The sequence below is a fragment of the Sapajus apella genome, unplaced genomic scaffold (assembly GCF_009761245.1).
Source record: "Sapajus apella isolate SASKATOON/1434 unplaced genomic scaffold, GSC_monkey_1.0 scaffold2, whole genome shotgun sequence".
Classification (NCBI taxonomy): Eukaryota; Metazoa; Chordata; class Mammalia; order Primates; family Cebidae; genus Sapajus; species Sapajus apella.
This window is the reverse complement of record NW_022436942.1, coordinates 64,954,873-64,969,187: the sequence shown is the minus strand read 5'-3', so window position 1 is coordinate 64,969,187 and position 14,315 is coordinate 64,954,873. Positions and strand designations below refer to the sequence as shown.

General features: G+C 38.1%; 1 protein-coding gene across 12 annotated transcripts in view; it reads right to left on the bottom strand.

The window, feature by feature from the left end:
* RIC8B (RIC8 guanine nucleotide exchange factor B) overlaps nt 1–14,315 on the bottom strand; it is a 115,419-nt gene that overhangs the window by 77,583 nt on the left and 23,521 nt on the right. The window contains exon 1 of one of the 12 annotated variants that reach the window (XM_032285793.1): nt 10,908–13,640. The exons of the other annotated variants lie outside the window; for them this stretch is intronic. The gene's annotated coding sequence lies outside the window, so the exon portion shown is untranslated. Of the gene's footprint in view, nt 1–10,907; nt 13,641–14,315 lie in introns of those variants that run through there. 12 annotated transcript variants of the gene reach the window in all.

Genomic DNA, 14,315 nt, shown 5'->3' with positions numbered 1-14,315 from the left:
CTTTGAGCTCCAGAATAGAAGGCTTTTTTTTTTTCACTCTGAATCTATACTACTGGGATCATCTTTGGTTTAGCTATGAAACAAACAGGCTATGTAGCATATTGAGCATTCAAATGATCTATCAAGATTTATATTCTATCTTAACAGGTGATTTCTAAAACTATTTTTAAAAAGTCAAGTTTTATGCATAAGGAAAATGTCTCTGCTTAAAAGACTGATACCATAGTTAGTCTACTACACTCTGATAATGCAGAATAGGTTCTTAGAAAACCCTTTTGAGGGAAGTGCTACTTAGAAGAGTTGTCTATTGATTAGTGCCAGTTCACCAACTCCTTGTTGCTAGGTCATGTTGAGACAGGTACATAAGGTGAGACAGGCATAAAAGAGAGTATGCATTTAGAAACATTCATAGTAATTTGATGATTATTACTTTTAGTGATTTTTATTGCATTTTATAAAAGTATTGGCCTATTGCAAACTAAGGAAAAACAAACAATAAAATATCTTGATCCTTCATCACAAATAATTTGAGAAGCACTGTTCTAGACAACATTTCTCATCCCTTTTTTTTCTTTTGTAGAGACGGGGTTTCACCACGTTGACCAGGATGGTCTCGATCTCTTCACCTGGTGATCCACCCGCCTCGGCCTCCCAAAGTGCTGGGATTATAGGCGTGAGCCACCGCGCCCGGCCTCATCCTTTATAAGTTTTCTTCAACAATATGCCCAAGGTAGTAAAACTTAGATACCTGAGTAGTTAATAAATAATACAAAGCTTCATAATACAGTCATCCCTCATCGTCCTCAGAAGGCTAGTTTCAGGACCCCCACGGATACTGAAATTAATAGATGCTCAAGTCCCTAATGTGAAATGGTATAGTATTTGCATATAACCTTTGCACAACATCCTATATACTTTAAATCACCTCTAGACTACTTATAATACCTAATACAATATAAAAGCTATGTAAATAGTTGTTATACTATATTTTTTATTTGTATTTTTTACTGTTATTGTTTTTGGGGTTTTTCCCTTTTTTTTTTTTTTTGGGACAGGGTTTTGCTCTTTTGCACAGGCTGGAGTGTAGTGGCACAATCTTGGCTCACCGCAACCTCTGCCTCCCAGGTTCAAGCGATTCTCCTGCCTCAACTTCCCAAGTAGATAGGATTACAGGCACATGCCACCATACCCGGCTGACATATTTTTAGTAGAGACAGGGTTTCACCATGTTGATCAGGCTGGTCTTGAACTCCTGACCTTAGGTGATCTGCCTGCCTCAGCCTCCTAAAGTGCTGGGATTACAGGTATGAGCTATAGTGCCCAGCATCCCCTAAATATTTTTTATTTCTGTTGGTTAAATCTATGGATACAGAGGGCTGACTATAGGCTTATCTAACAGTTTGTTAGGCACTGTGATGGAAACTGATAGTTGTCCACCAAAACCCACCGTCCTTTTCTCATGCAGTAACAGAACTGTGGCAAGGCCCATGGCTACCTAGCTATACCACATCCCCCAGTTATTCTTCATCGCTATATGATGGAGCCCTTGCTAGTAAAATGAAAGTATATAGACATGACCTATGCCATTTCCAGGTCTGGCTCTTTAAGACAGTAGATATGACTTCTCCACTGTCTTGTCCCCTTCTATAGCCTAAAACCTAGAAGTGGCTGCCTAGTCTAGGTTAAGACAATGCTCAGATGGTGAAGCATGATTTGACAACTTGAAAAGAACCAGGCCCCTGAATAAATTTATAAAGCAGAGCCATTCACTGCCTAAATGATTATCTCAGAACTATTTCTTGAAAAGGTAATAAACACCCATATTCCATAAACCACTTCTATCTTGAGGTTCCTTTATTAGAACAACTTAGCTTTAACCTAAATATAATACCACTTTGAAATATGATGTACCATACAGAATCTCAATTGTGCCAACATTCCATGAGCGACAGATACTATACTTTATTTCAATGACTAAGGAACTGCTTTCTATATCTAATATTAGGAGCTATGCCAACTTGGCCTAGTTGTGCCATGTCCACTTTTATATTCATTTTCTCATCTACGCAGCCATCTATCAAGAATTTACCAAGTTATTTTCTACCAAAATATCCTGTTAATTTCCCTTTCCAAGGCAATGTGAGGAGACAATAGTAAACATCTAAGGAACTTAAAGTGGAGCAGAAGAGAATTACAAAGAAATAAGATATGGATCAATATGATAAGTGCACTGATATATCTAAGCAAGAATTTCTCTGCCTCAGCATAACTGACATCCTTGACTGGATAACTCTTTGTTTTGGGAGTCTGTTCTGTGCAATGTAGGGCATTTGGTAGTACCCTTGGCCTCCACCCACTAGATACCAGTAACACTCCCAGCAGTCATGACAATCAAAAGTATCTCCAGAAACTGCCAAATGTCTCCAGGGGAGAAAATCCACCCTATTCCCATGATGGTCACTGATTTAAAAAATGTTATGGCAATAAAAATCTAAAGTACCTAATCCAATCTTGTAAGAGAGAATTAAACCAATTCAGGGAAAAGTCTCCTAAGGAACTATCATTTAAGATGATACCTAAAAGATACAGGTTCAATTTCCATTCAGTCCTTTAACAAATATTCTAAGCACCTACCATATTCAAGGCATTGTCCTAAGTGATGGGCATACAGTGGTGAACAGGGATACAATTCTGGTGTTAAAATGTTAAATAAATACAACAAGGGAAACTAACAGGGTATTTTAATAGAAAATAACTGGAGAAAATATCAACTTTAGATAGAGTTATAGTTAAGCCAAGTTCTGATAGTGAGAAGCTGCTAAATGCGTAGAGTAGAAGAAAGAACAGTAGGTCAGGTGTGGCAGCTCACGCCCATAATCCCAACACTTTGGGAGGCCAAGGTGGGTAGATCATGAGGTCAGGAGATCAAGAACATCCTGGCCAACATGGTGAAACACCATCTTAACTAAAAATACAAAAATCAGCCGACAGTGGTGGCATGTGCTTGTAGTCCCAGCTGCTCAGGAGGCTAAGGCAGGAGAATTGCTTAAATCTGGGAGACAGAGGTTGCAGTGAGCCAAGATCGTGCCACTGTACTCCAGCCTTGGCAACAGATCAAGACCCTGTCTCAAAAAAAAAAAAAAAAAGAAAGAAAGAAAAAAGAAAAGAAAAGAAATAAAGAACGGTAATAGACAAAGCCTGGTCCTGAAAACCAAAGTGGATGATAATGGAGGCAGAGTGCTATGAGATGAAACTGGAAAAGTAAGCAAGGACCAGATCACGTGGCATCTTAAAGGCTATAGTTAAGACTTTACTTTTTAAAATGCTATGAAAAGTCACTAACGGAATTTATGCAAAACAGAGATATAATCCAATTAAAATTGTTTTGTTTTGAGACAGAGTCTTGCTCTGTTGCACAGGCTGGAGTGCAATGGCATGATCTCGGCTCACTGTAACCTCCGCCTCCTGGGTTCAAGCGATTCTCCTGTCTCAGCCTCCTGAGTAGCTGGGATTAACGGCATGTGCCACCACATCCAGCTAATTTTTGTATTTTTATTAGAGACGGGGTTTCGCCATGTTAGTCAGGCTGGTCTTGAACTCCTGACCTCATGATCTCCCCACCTCGGCCTCCCAAAGTGCTGGGATTACAGGCATGAGCCACCACGCTCAGCCTCCAATTAAAATATTTTTTTTTTTAAATCACCATGGCTATGTGGAAAATGGGTTGGACTGGAACAAACATAGTTTCAACTAGAGTAGTAGCAGTGGAGAGGGAGAGATGTGAATGGATTTGGTGTATTTTGGAGGAAAAATTGACAGGACTTACTATTTATTGGGGAGAGGGAAGTTTCTGGCTTAAGTCAACATAGTATCCTTTATTGATAAGGGGATGACTGTGGAAAGAACAGGTTTGGGTGAAAATTCTGTAGAGTCACATTAAGTCTGTGATAACTACAGATGTCAAATAGGAAGTTGAATGTATGTGGCTGGAGCCCTAAGCAGCCATCAGGGCTATCTACGCTTTCTATATGAATAAGGGCATTCTTAAGTTACAAAAATGGGTTATGACTGCCGAGAGAAAAATATATAGATAAAAGGGGAACTAAAAGCCATGAAAGATGCTACCATTCAGTGGTTGTGGGGATGAAAAACTGATAAAGGAAGTAAAGAGGTATAAGCAAGAGAAAATTTAGGAGTGTGGTATTCTGGAACACAAGATGACAGAAAATATTTTATGGCCGGGCGTGGTGGCTCAAGCCTGTAATCCCAGCACTTTGGGAGGCTGAGGCGGGTGGATCACGAGGTCAAGAGATCGAGACCATCCTGGTCAACATGGTGAAACCCCGTCTCTACTAAAAATACAAAACATTAGCTGGGCATGGTGGCGCGTGCCTGTAATCCCAGCTACTCAGGAGGTTGAGGCAAACCCAGGAGGCGGAGGTTGCAGTGAGCCGAGATCGCACCATTGCACTCCAGCCTGGGTAACAAAAGTGAAACTCCATCTCAAAAAAAAAAAAAAAAAAAGAAAATATTTTATGTAGAAAATGGTCAACTGTTTGAAATGCAGATGAAAGATCAAAAAGCATAAAGATTTGACAATGCTAGATCACAAATGGCCTTGATAAAAAGTTTCTGGGGCCAGGCGTGGTGGTTCACACCTGTAGTCCCAGCACTTTGGGACGCAGGGGCAAGTAGATCACCTGAGGTCAGGAGTTTGAGACCAGCCTGGCCTACATGGAGAAACCCTGTCTCTATTAAAAACACAAAAAATTAGCCAGGCATGGTGGTGCATGCCTGTAATCCCAGTGCTCGGGAGGCTGAGGTAGGAGAATCACTTGAACCCAGGAGGCAGAGGTTGTGGTGAGCCGAGGTTATGGTGAGCCAAGTTTGTACCACCACACTCCAGCTTGGGCAACAACAGTAAAACTCTGTCTCAAAAAAGAAGAAAAAGAAAAAAAAAAAAAAAAAAAAACCCAACAGTTTCTGAAGAGTACTTGGGAGGTGAAAAAGAGAGAAGTATATCTCTCAAGGTATGTTGCTGTTAAGACAAGCAGAGAAATGGGCTGGCAATAAGAGGGAATGTAAGGTCACGAAAGGTTGTTTCTTTTTTAAAGAGAAAATATACTAGTCCATGTTTATATGAGGAAAAGAATGACGAGTCTGGAATTAATCCAAATGGAAATGGGGAACTTACTCCAGAGTTTTAAGCAGGAAAATGACAGATTTGTACTTTGGAAATATTACTCTGATGTTAATGTGGAAAATGAGTAAGAAAGGGGGAGCAGGACCAGAAGCAGGGTAGTTAAGTGGTTGCTGCAGTAATCCAGTGAGAGATAATGGAGGTCTGAACTAAGGCAGTGGTAATGAAACTGGGAAAATTACAGGTTTTTTTTGAGATGGGGTCTCACTCTGTTACCCAGGCTGGACTGCAGTGGTGCCATTATGACTCATTGCAGGCTTGACCTCCTGAGCTCAAGTGATCCTCTCACTTCCCAAAGTGTTGGGATTACAGGCAGGAGCCATGGCGCCCAGGAGAGGAAAGAGGTTAAGGGTGCAGAATTGAGTGAACAATTGGTGGAATGATTGGTCAAGAATGAAAACGAAAAAGGAGGCAAGGAACCTCACAGGTTTCTGACTTGGATAACTTGGTTGATGGTGGTATCTTTTACTTTTGAGATAGGTGATATGCTTCCTAAGGTTGGCAGCAAAAAGAAAATGTTGCTGCTGCCTGGCAGACATTTCTCTTTAACTGTCCCATAGTAGATACCTGAAATAAAACACATCCAAACACATTAACTAGGAAGGGGCCAGATCCCCCATAATTCACCTTTCTAAAACTCACATTCAACTACTTACTGTCATAATATCCTTGATCCAAGAACAACAATCTACTCTATAATATCTGTGCAAACTTCTGTGCCTTTTCTTATATTACTTCCTGTATTCAAAATGGTTTTCCCAACCCCTGACCTTCCTAAATCCCTCCTCCCTTCAAATCAAATGCTTTATTTTTCACCATCCCCCAGCAGGGAAGTAATCCCTTCAACCTCTAAAACCAGAATACTTAATCTCTAGAACTTTTATAGCACTAATGCCTCTGACCTTGAATTATATTTATGGAGACTTATCTCTCTTCTCAGCTGTGGCAGGGGCAGGATCTGTCTAACATATTTCTCTTCTTCCATAGACACAAAGATGTTGTCAAATATGTTGAATATTCACACACATACAAACTAGGTATGACATCTTCAAAGCACTGTGTGCTACAGAATATTATTTCCAAACATTTAACAGGTCATTAAAGCTCTGGATTTGATTCCCAGCTGCCACTTACTTCAGTTGTATGACTTTAAGTTGACCAATTTCTTTATTTCCTTACCTGTAAAACTGGTGTAATAGTACATACTTCAGGCTGGGTGCGGTGGCTCACGCCTGAAATCTCAGCACTTTGGGAGGCCAAAGCAGGCAGATCACCTGAGGTGAGATCAGCCTGGCCAACATGGTGAAACCCCGTCTCTACTAAAACTACAAAAATTAGCTGGGCATGGTGGTGGGCACCTATAATCACAGCTACTCAGGAGGCTGGGGCAGGAGAATTGCTTGAGCCTGGGAGGTGGAGGTTGTAGTGAGCAGAGATCATGCCACTGAACTCCAGTCTGAGTGACAGAGTGAGACAATAAAAAAAGTACCTGCTTCATAGGGTTGTTGGGGGAATTAAATGAGATGATTTGCATGTACTGCCCTCGAATTAATCAATAAACGTTACTTATTATAACTACAACCCACATGCCACATGTAGTATTATCATATGTTTTAGTAAGAAGCTACAAGGTATAATAGAGAACATAAGTTGGATATGACTGCTATTTATTATTTGTGAGATCTGGACAAGTTATTTGGTTTCTCTGAGCTTTAGTTTCATCACCTATAAAATGGGGATAATACTCCTTGTATTACAATGTTGTTTTATTAAATGAAATGATGGCACACAGTAAGAGCTAATTTACATTTCTAAGAACAAGACCTACAATTAAAGATCTTAACCAATAACAATATTTTACAGATGGCTCATTTTTCTGATCGAAATAAGCCTGCATGTAGAAGTGACACAGTTTTTTCTCCAATATTAGTGTTTCTCAAAAGGATTTAATGGGCTGAGGGTTTCAGAAATCTTTACTATTAGTTGGCGAAACTCAGGTAAAGGTGAATAGATTAATTTACAATAAAGATGGGCCGATCATTGAATAATGAAACAAAGGGGAACTGCGAAAGTGGAAAACTGTAAAAGACAAGGACTAATGTTTATTTACAAGAAATAGGAAAATACAATAACTTTCCAGTACAAGCTGGAAAAAAGGGCAAGATACACGCAAATTACAAGCACTGCGTTCAACTTGGTAGTAACCCTAGGATAACTACAGTCCAGAAACAAGCTAAACAGCCAAACAAAATGTGTGCAGTTTCTAGAATTAGAATGTTAAGAGTTGGAATGACCACTTACCATTAACGAACACTAGCAGTACAAAAGGTTCTATAAAAATGGGTTTTATAGGCAAATAAGCTTGGGAAACTTTTAAGGCATATCAAACTACCAAAGATTCTCCCATGTATTATGGAAAAGAAACTTGCTTTTTTTTTTTTTTTTTTTTTTGAGACAGGGTATCATCACTCTGTTACCCAGGCTGGAGAACAACAGCATAATCATAGCTCACTGTAACCTCGAACTTCTGGGCTCAAATGATCCTCCTGCCTCAGCCTCCCAAGTAGCTAGGAAAAAGGTGCAATTAACTGTGTTCAGCTATTTTTTTTACTTTTAGAGACCGGTCTTGCTATGCTTCCCAGGCTGGTTTCAAACTCTAGGCCTTAATCAAGCAATCCGCTCATCTTTGTCTCCCAAAGTGCTGGAATTACAGGCTTGCACCACTGTGCCCAGCCCTGCTCAGTTTTTTTAAACTAGTATTTCCTTATTTTGACCACAGAACCCTTTCAAAAAATAATACATATTACATACTCAGGTCAAGAGGACATCCTTCTCATTTTATAAATACGAAACCGACTCCCAGATAGGCTAAACAACTTGCTTAAGGTAGCAGAGAAAGCTACAATGGGAAAGGGGACTCAAATTCTTATTTGACTCTGTCCTACTCTTTTCTACTGGTATCTCGTGCGTTCCTAACATTAAAAGCAATTCTGGGCTAAACTAGGCCAGTTAAGGGAATTTCTGAGAACAGATTTTTGTTTTTCTTAAATAAACAGACCTAAATCCTTAAACGTGGTTCTACTTGAAAAAAAAAAAAAAAATACATGTTCTCATATTGCAGTGGCAGTGAAATAACTATCCTTACAGTCTGCCACTTTCTCTTTAATAAAATAGAATAGATAATGGAATAGAATAGATTCCTCCTTTCCTGCTTTTTTGCCCATTATGACTACAGTGTTAGCCACATGCTTGAATTGTACTCACTTGAATCTACCAGTACTCCTATAGTGATGCAACAGACCCTAATCTTAAAATAGGTTATGCACATTCATCTGGGAGACGTGGCCCAGTGCCAGGTACACTTAAAGTCATAGGATAATTTTGGTACATATTCTTGAACCACTATTTTACTAAAAGCTTTACTGGGGGAGGGGATTTCTGCATGAAAATAAATGAATGTATTATAAATCACAATACATAAGTTACATGAATTTTAAGATAAAAAATGAGATGTCAAAGGAATTTCTGTAGTTAAGGCAAGCTCCCTTGGATGATGTTTCCCTGGCCTCTCAAGGTTATGTCTACATTATTTCTGTGATGAACGTCACTGGATATATATTCCACAAGGATCTAATTTTAGTTCTTAACTGGAGCTGAAGGTCAGCCACCTAAGTCCTTAACTTCTGCCCTCTGTATACAGCACGTGTGGGGGGCGGGCAACAAGAGGTTCATGTGTACATGCAGAAGATAAGGGTGGTATTAAATTCTAAAATAAGCTTACTATAATTGTAGTTGAGACAATGTTGTCAGTTTCACAAGACAAACCTATTCAAAAACTGTATTTCTCAAAAATACTAAATAGTTAATGACTTATTGCCAGAATTTTAAAATGTCCTATTAATAAAGGGAGGATTCTAGAAGTCAAATTTGGAATTCTTTACAAAAAGCTAAAATGGGGATCTTCTAAAATGAATACTCATGTCACTGAGTTCATGTAAAAGCTTAATATTATATATACTTTGGGGCTTTTCCTACTTGTAATATGGGAGGCAACGGTAACTCTCATTTTTTTAAAATTTTTTTTCTTGTTTTTTCTTCTTAATTCTCATTTTTTACTTAATGGATACTGTCTCTATTAATGAGGCTGTATCTCACTTCCTAAATTTAGTCTCTGACTTCCTTTCCTGTACATGTATATTTGTCAGTAATACAATCAATGTTATGTTCTATATCATGGTGATCTGCCAAAAAAAAAAAAAAAAACCCTGAAAATAAAGTATTGAGAAACAATTATTAAATAAGTTTGGTTTAAATTTCTTTGTTAATTAGCAATACTGAGAAAGACACATTATATCAAGAGTTCATTAACAGGAAAGAGCTTAGGTGTAAATGGAAGCTTATAAAACCTATCAGCTATCCTTTCTTTCTTGACAAGAAAGGTTTTATAAGCTTCCATTTACAAGCCTCCATTTTAAGGGCAAAAATGAGTATATTAAAACTTTCTATTTCTCTTCAAACATAGTAGCAGCCAACTCTGCTTCTTTTACTACTGAAGTCTATTTTTCAGAAAGCCCTATCCTCCACTGCCCATGTGAAAATGTATTTTAGTCTTTAAAGTTAATACGTTGGCAAATACAGAAGTATGTTCATTTGTTTCAAATTAGAATTTACCAAATGAGAAAACATTATCTCATTTAATCTTTAGTGAGTTCTTAGCACAAGCTATAGTTTGACTATACAGTACATTAACAGGGCTGCAAGATGAACATTGTTACAATAACATATACCTCATATCTTGATGGCTGATATAAATCCTGGTCCTGTAACAGCCCTTTGCTTCTTTGCCTTTTTCAGTGAATCAAATTCTTTCCTATATAGAAGCTCTTTGGAGTTTCCTTACTTTTTCTCCAATGCCATCTACTCCCCAACACTCAATTACTCACTCTGAACTAGTTCCTCTATCTTTGAATCCCTGGTTTTCTGCTCTAATAGCCAAAGCATGTATAAAAGACAGTCAGAGACTCTGATGGTAAGCTAATATATGGACTATATGTTTGTCTCCCATGCCCCCAGATTTATATGTGAAAGCTCTAACCCACAATGTTGTAATATTAATATATTGAGGTGAGGCTTTTGAGCAGTGATATAGCCTGGATCTGTGTCTCCACCAAATCTCATGTTGAAATGTAATCCCTGGTGCTGGAGATGAGAATTACATGTTGGGAAGTGGGAGGTGACTGGGTCATAGGGGCAGATTTTCCCCTTTGTACTGTCCTGAGTTCTCGTGAGATCTGGCTGTTTAAAAGTGTGTAGCACCTCTCCCTTCTCTGTCTTCCTCCTGCTCAGCCACATGAAGTGCCTCATTCCTGCTTTGCCTTCTGCCATGAGTAAAAGCTTCCTGAGGCTTTCCCAGAAACAGATGCTGCGTTACTTCCTGTAGAGCTTGTAGAACTGCGAGCCTATTAAAACTCTTTTCTTTATAAATTATCCAGTCTCAGGTATTTCTTTATAGCAGTGAAAGAACAAGTAAATACAGAGGTAACTGGGGTTAGGTGAAGTCATGAGGGTAGGGCCCTGGTCTCGTGGGATTACTTCCCTTATAAGAGACACCAAGAGCTTATGTTCTTGCTGTGTAAATATATATAAGCACACAGTGACATACCAGCTGCTCACAAGCTAGGAGAAGAGGCTTCAGAAGGAAACCTACCTTGACAGCACCTTGATCTCGGCTTCCCAGCCTTCAGAACTGTGAGAAATAAATTTCTGTCCTTTAAGCCATACAGTCTATGGTATTCTGACAGCTCAAGCAGACTAAGATAGCAGAGAATAGGGGAAAGAGGGAAGTTAAGTTGTCTCAATGAGACAGTTGTGTGATTTTAGAGGTCTTCAAAGGCACAAAAACACATTAATAACATAGCAGAAAAAGCACGGAAACAAAGTTCGTGGGTTCTTTCTAGTCCCTAGTTCTATTTTCCGAACTTGGATCTGGAGTAAAATGACCTCTCTGAAACTAAACTTCCTTATTTATAAGATAGAAATATGTCTATCTCACAGGCTTATGGTAATTATTTATATAGACAGCATATGAGAAATCCTGTTATGAAGTATAAGACATCTTATACATGACTTAATTGAAACAGTACAGTTGAAGTAAAAGCAAGCACCTGGATTCAAACACTAGCTGTGTTCTGCCCCTGTAGCTAGGTAATCTTGGGCAAATTTCTTGAAATCACTCTAAATAAATAGAGATAACAACTAGGGCTTATAAATATGAAAAGAGATAACGTCTTAAAAACCTCTAGCATAGTGCTTGGCATAGAGTAGGAGACTGATGCACATTACATCATAAAGATGGCCAGATGGACAAACACATCAAGAAATGCTAACAACCACATTCTATTTAAGCAAAATACTGCTAGGAATATTTTTGTTTGTTTACAAGTGTTTGCCTTTTAATGAAACAGCAAAGCTACCTGAGAAAGGGAAGTAGTGATGTTATAAAAAATAACATTGCAATTTTTCTATTAATTCTATAGATTCTACAGTGTCCATTACTGAGCACCTATATATACCACTCTGATACAGGAACATATCTGAAAATGTTCCCAATTTAAAATGTAAGTGCGTGCTAATTATTCAGGAGAAATATATTCCAACTTAGTGATAAGATGTCTATTTGGGTTTAGTGAGCTATAAAAGAACATGACTCAAGTAATTTATAGTATCAGGGAGGTTGGACATACGTAAAATGAATAAGAAATGCTAACTGTCAATATAGAGCAATTTAAGCTATGTGCTAAAAGACTGAAGGAATAAACTATAGGGAATTTTGCTAGAGAAAGCTTTTGGATAAATGTGTTGGGTAGTAAGTAGGGGAAAAAAAAATAAAGACTGAGAGGCAGAAAAAAGGTGGGAAGCTAAGTCAAATGATGGACAACAGCAGCAAAGAGGAATACGGGTAAAGTAGGACAAGCAAAGCAGGTTTAGAGTTCATATAAGTAAAAGCCTTCTAACAGAGCCATCTAAAAACCGAAACAAAACACTGTAGTGGCTGCTGTAAGCTTTCCACTACTGAAAGTATTCACTCAGGGTGATGACTCTTAGTATAGGATGCCTTAGAAGAAATTGTACTGTACCGGTACACACTGTGGGTCCCTTACTACACTGTGAGTTCTCTGAGGATAAGCCCTTCAAAAATGATCACTGAAGTCAGAAAAGGAGACAGAAGACCTGGTTTGAGTTCCAGCTATTCTGCTCATTAACTCTGACCTTGGGTAAGTCAACCTCTAGTTTTTTGCTTTTTTTTTTTAATCTACAAATCGAGGAGTTGAGAACGGTGGAAATATCCGGTCAGCCAAGAACTTTCAGGTCCCTATGAGTTTTCCATGCATCAAAGATGTACAAATTTCTGTACTTTCCTCAGCATATGATCAAAATTTGAAAGGAAGAGAAAAGCTAGCTACTGAGAAAAGGAAACCTCACATTTTTGACAACAAAAAAATCAATCCGAGGCATCAAAAAAAAAAAAAAAATCCACTATATGCCTAAGTGTTTTAAGTCCAGTACTACACAGATACCTTCTTCACTAGTTACTCTACTCAGTCACTTACACTGGCAAGCATGATCTTCTGTTTTCTGTCAATGCTATAACTAGTTTAATGTCAAAGCTTTATGTTCTCCATCAAATCTTACATTTCGGATGCCTAAAATCAGAAAATAAATAGAATTGATTCATAAATTACACAACAGGAATATCCAATTATTAATGAGTGGCAATATGGCGTAGCACATGGGTCATGGAGCCAGGCTGCCTAAGCTCGAATCATGGTCTCCAACTTCATTAGTTTAGGCAAGCGATTTCTCTGCATGCCTTTGTTTTCTCATCTGTAAAATAAGCAAAAGAATTCTACCTACTATAGCTTTGTCGTAAGGATTAAATGTTAATACCCAACAGTACTTGGAATGATGATGGGCATACAGGATACGTTATCTGCTAGTACTTATTTTTAAAATAGCTTGAGATATAAATCACATATTGTAAAGTTCAACTTGTTAAAGCATGCAATTCATTGGTTTTTACTATATTCACACTTGTGCTACCATCCTATCTAATTTTAAAACATTCTCATCACCCCCAGAAGAAACTCCAATTCCTATGAGAGAAACTCCTGTTTCTCTCTTCCTCCAGCCCCTGGCAACCATGAATCTACTTTGTCACCATGGATCTGCCTATTTTAAAATTTTAAGTTAATAGATCATACGATCTATGGCCTTTTGTGTCTGGTATCTTTCATGTAGCATGTTTCCAAAGTTCATCCATGTTGTAGCAGATCAGTTAGTTTACTCCTTTTTATGGTCAAATATTTCATTATATAGATATAACACATTTTATTTATCCACTCACCAGGTGACAGGCATTTGGGTTGTTTACATCTTTTGGCTATTATGAATAATGCCAGGAATATTTGTTTACAAATTTCATGTGGACATTTATTTCCATGTCTCTTGAATAGACACCTAGGAGTACAATTGCTGGATCATATGCTAATTATTCAGCCTTTTGAGGATCCGCCAGACTGTTTTCCAAACTGTTGCACCATTCTACACTCCCACCAGCAGTGTATGGGGAATTTTCTTTCTTCCAGTTCTTGTCAACACTTGTTATTATCTTACTTTTTTGTTCTAGCCATCCTAGTGGGTATGAAGTGATACTTTATGGTGGTTTTGATTTGCACTTCCCTGATGACTAATGATGTGAAGTATCTTTACTGTCCTTTTGTATATCTTCTTTGGAAAAGTGTCTAGTCAGATTATTTGCCCATTTTAAGACTGAAATGCCTCTGAGTTGTAAGAGTTATTTATACATTCTAGATACATGTATTTTGTCAGATAGGATTTGCAAATATTTTCTCCCATTCTGTGGGTTGTCTTTTTACTTTCATGATAGTATCCTTCAAAGTACAAGTATTCAACTTTGATGAAATCCAATTCACGTATTTTTTTCATTTATTATTTGTGGTTTTGGTCTTATCTCTAAGAATCCACTGCCAAATCCAGGGATGTGAAGATTTACGTTTATGTTTTCTAAGAGTTTTATGACTTTAATGCTTACATT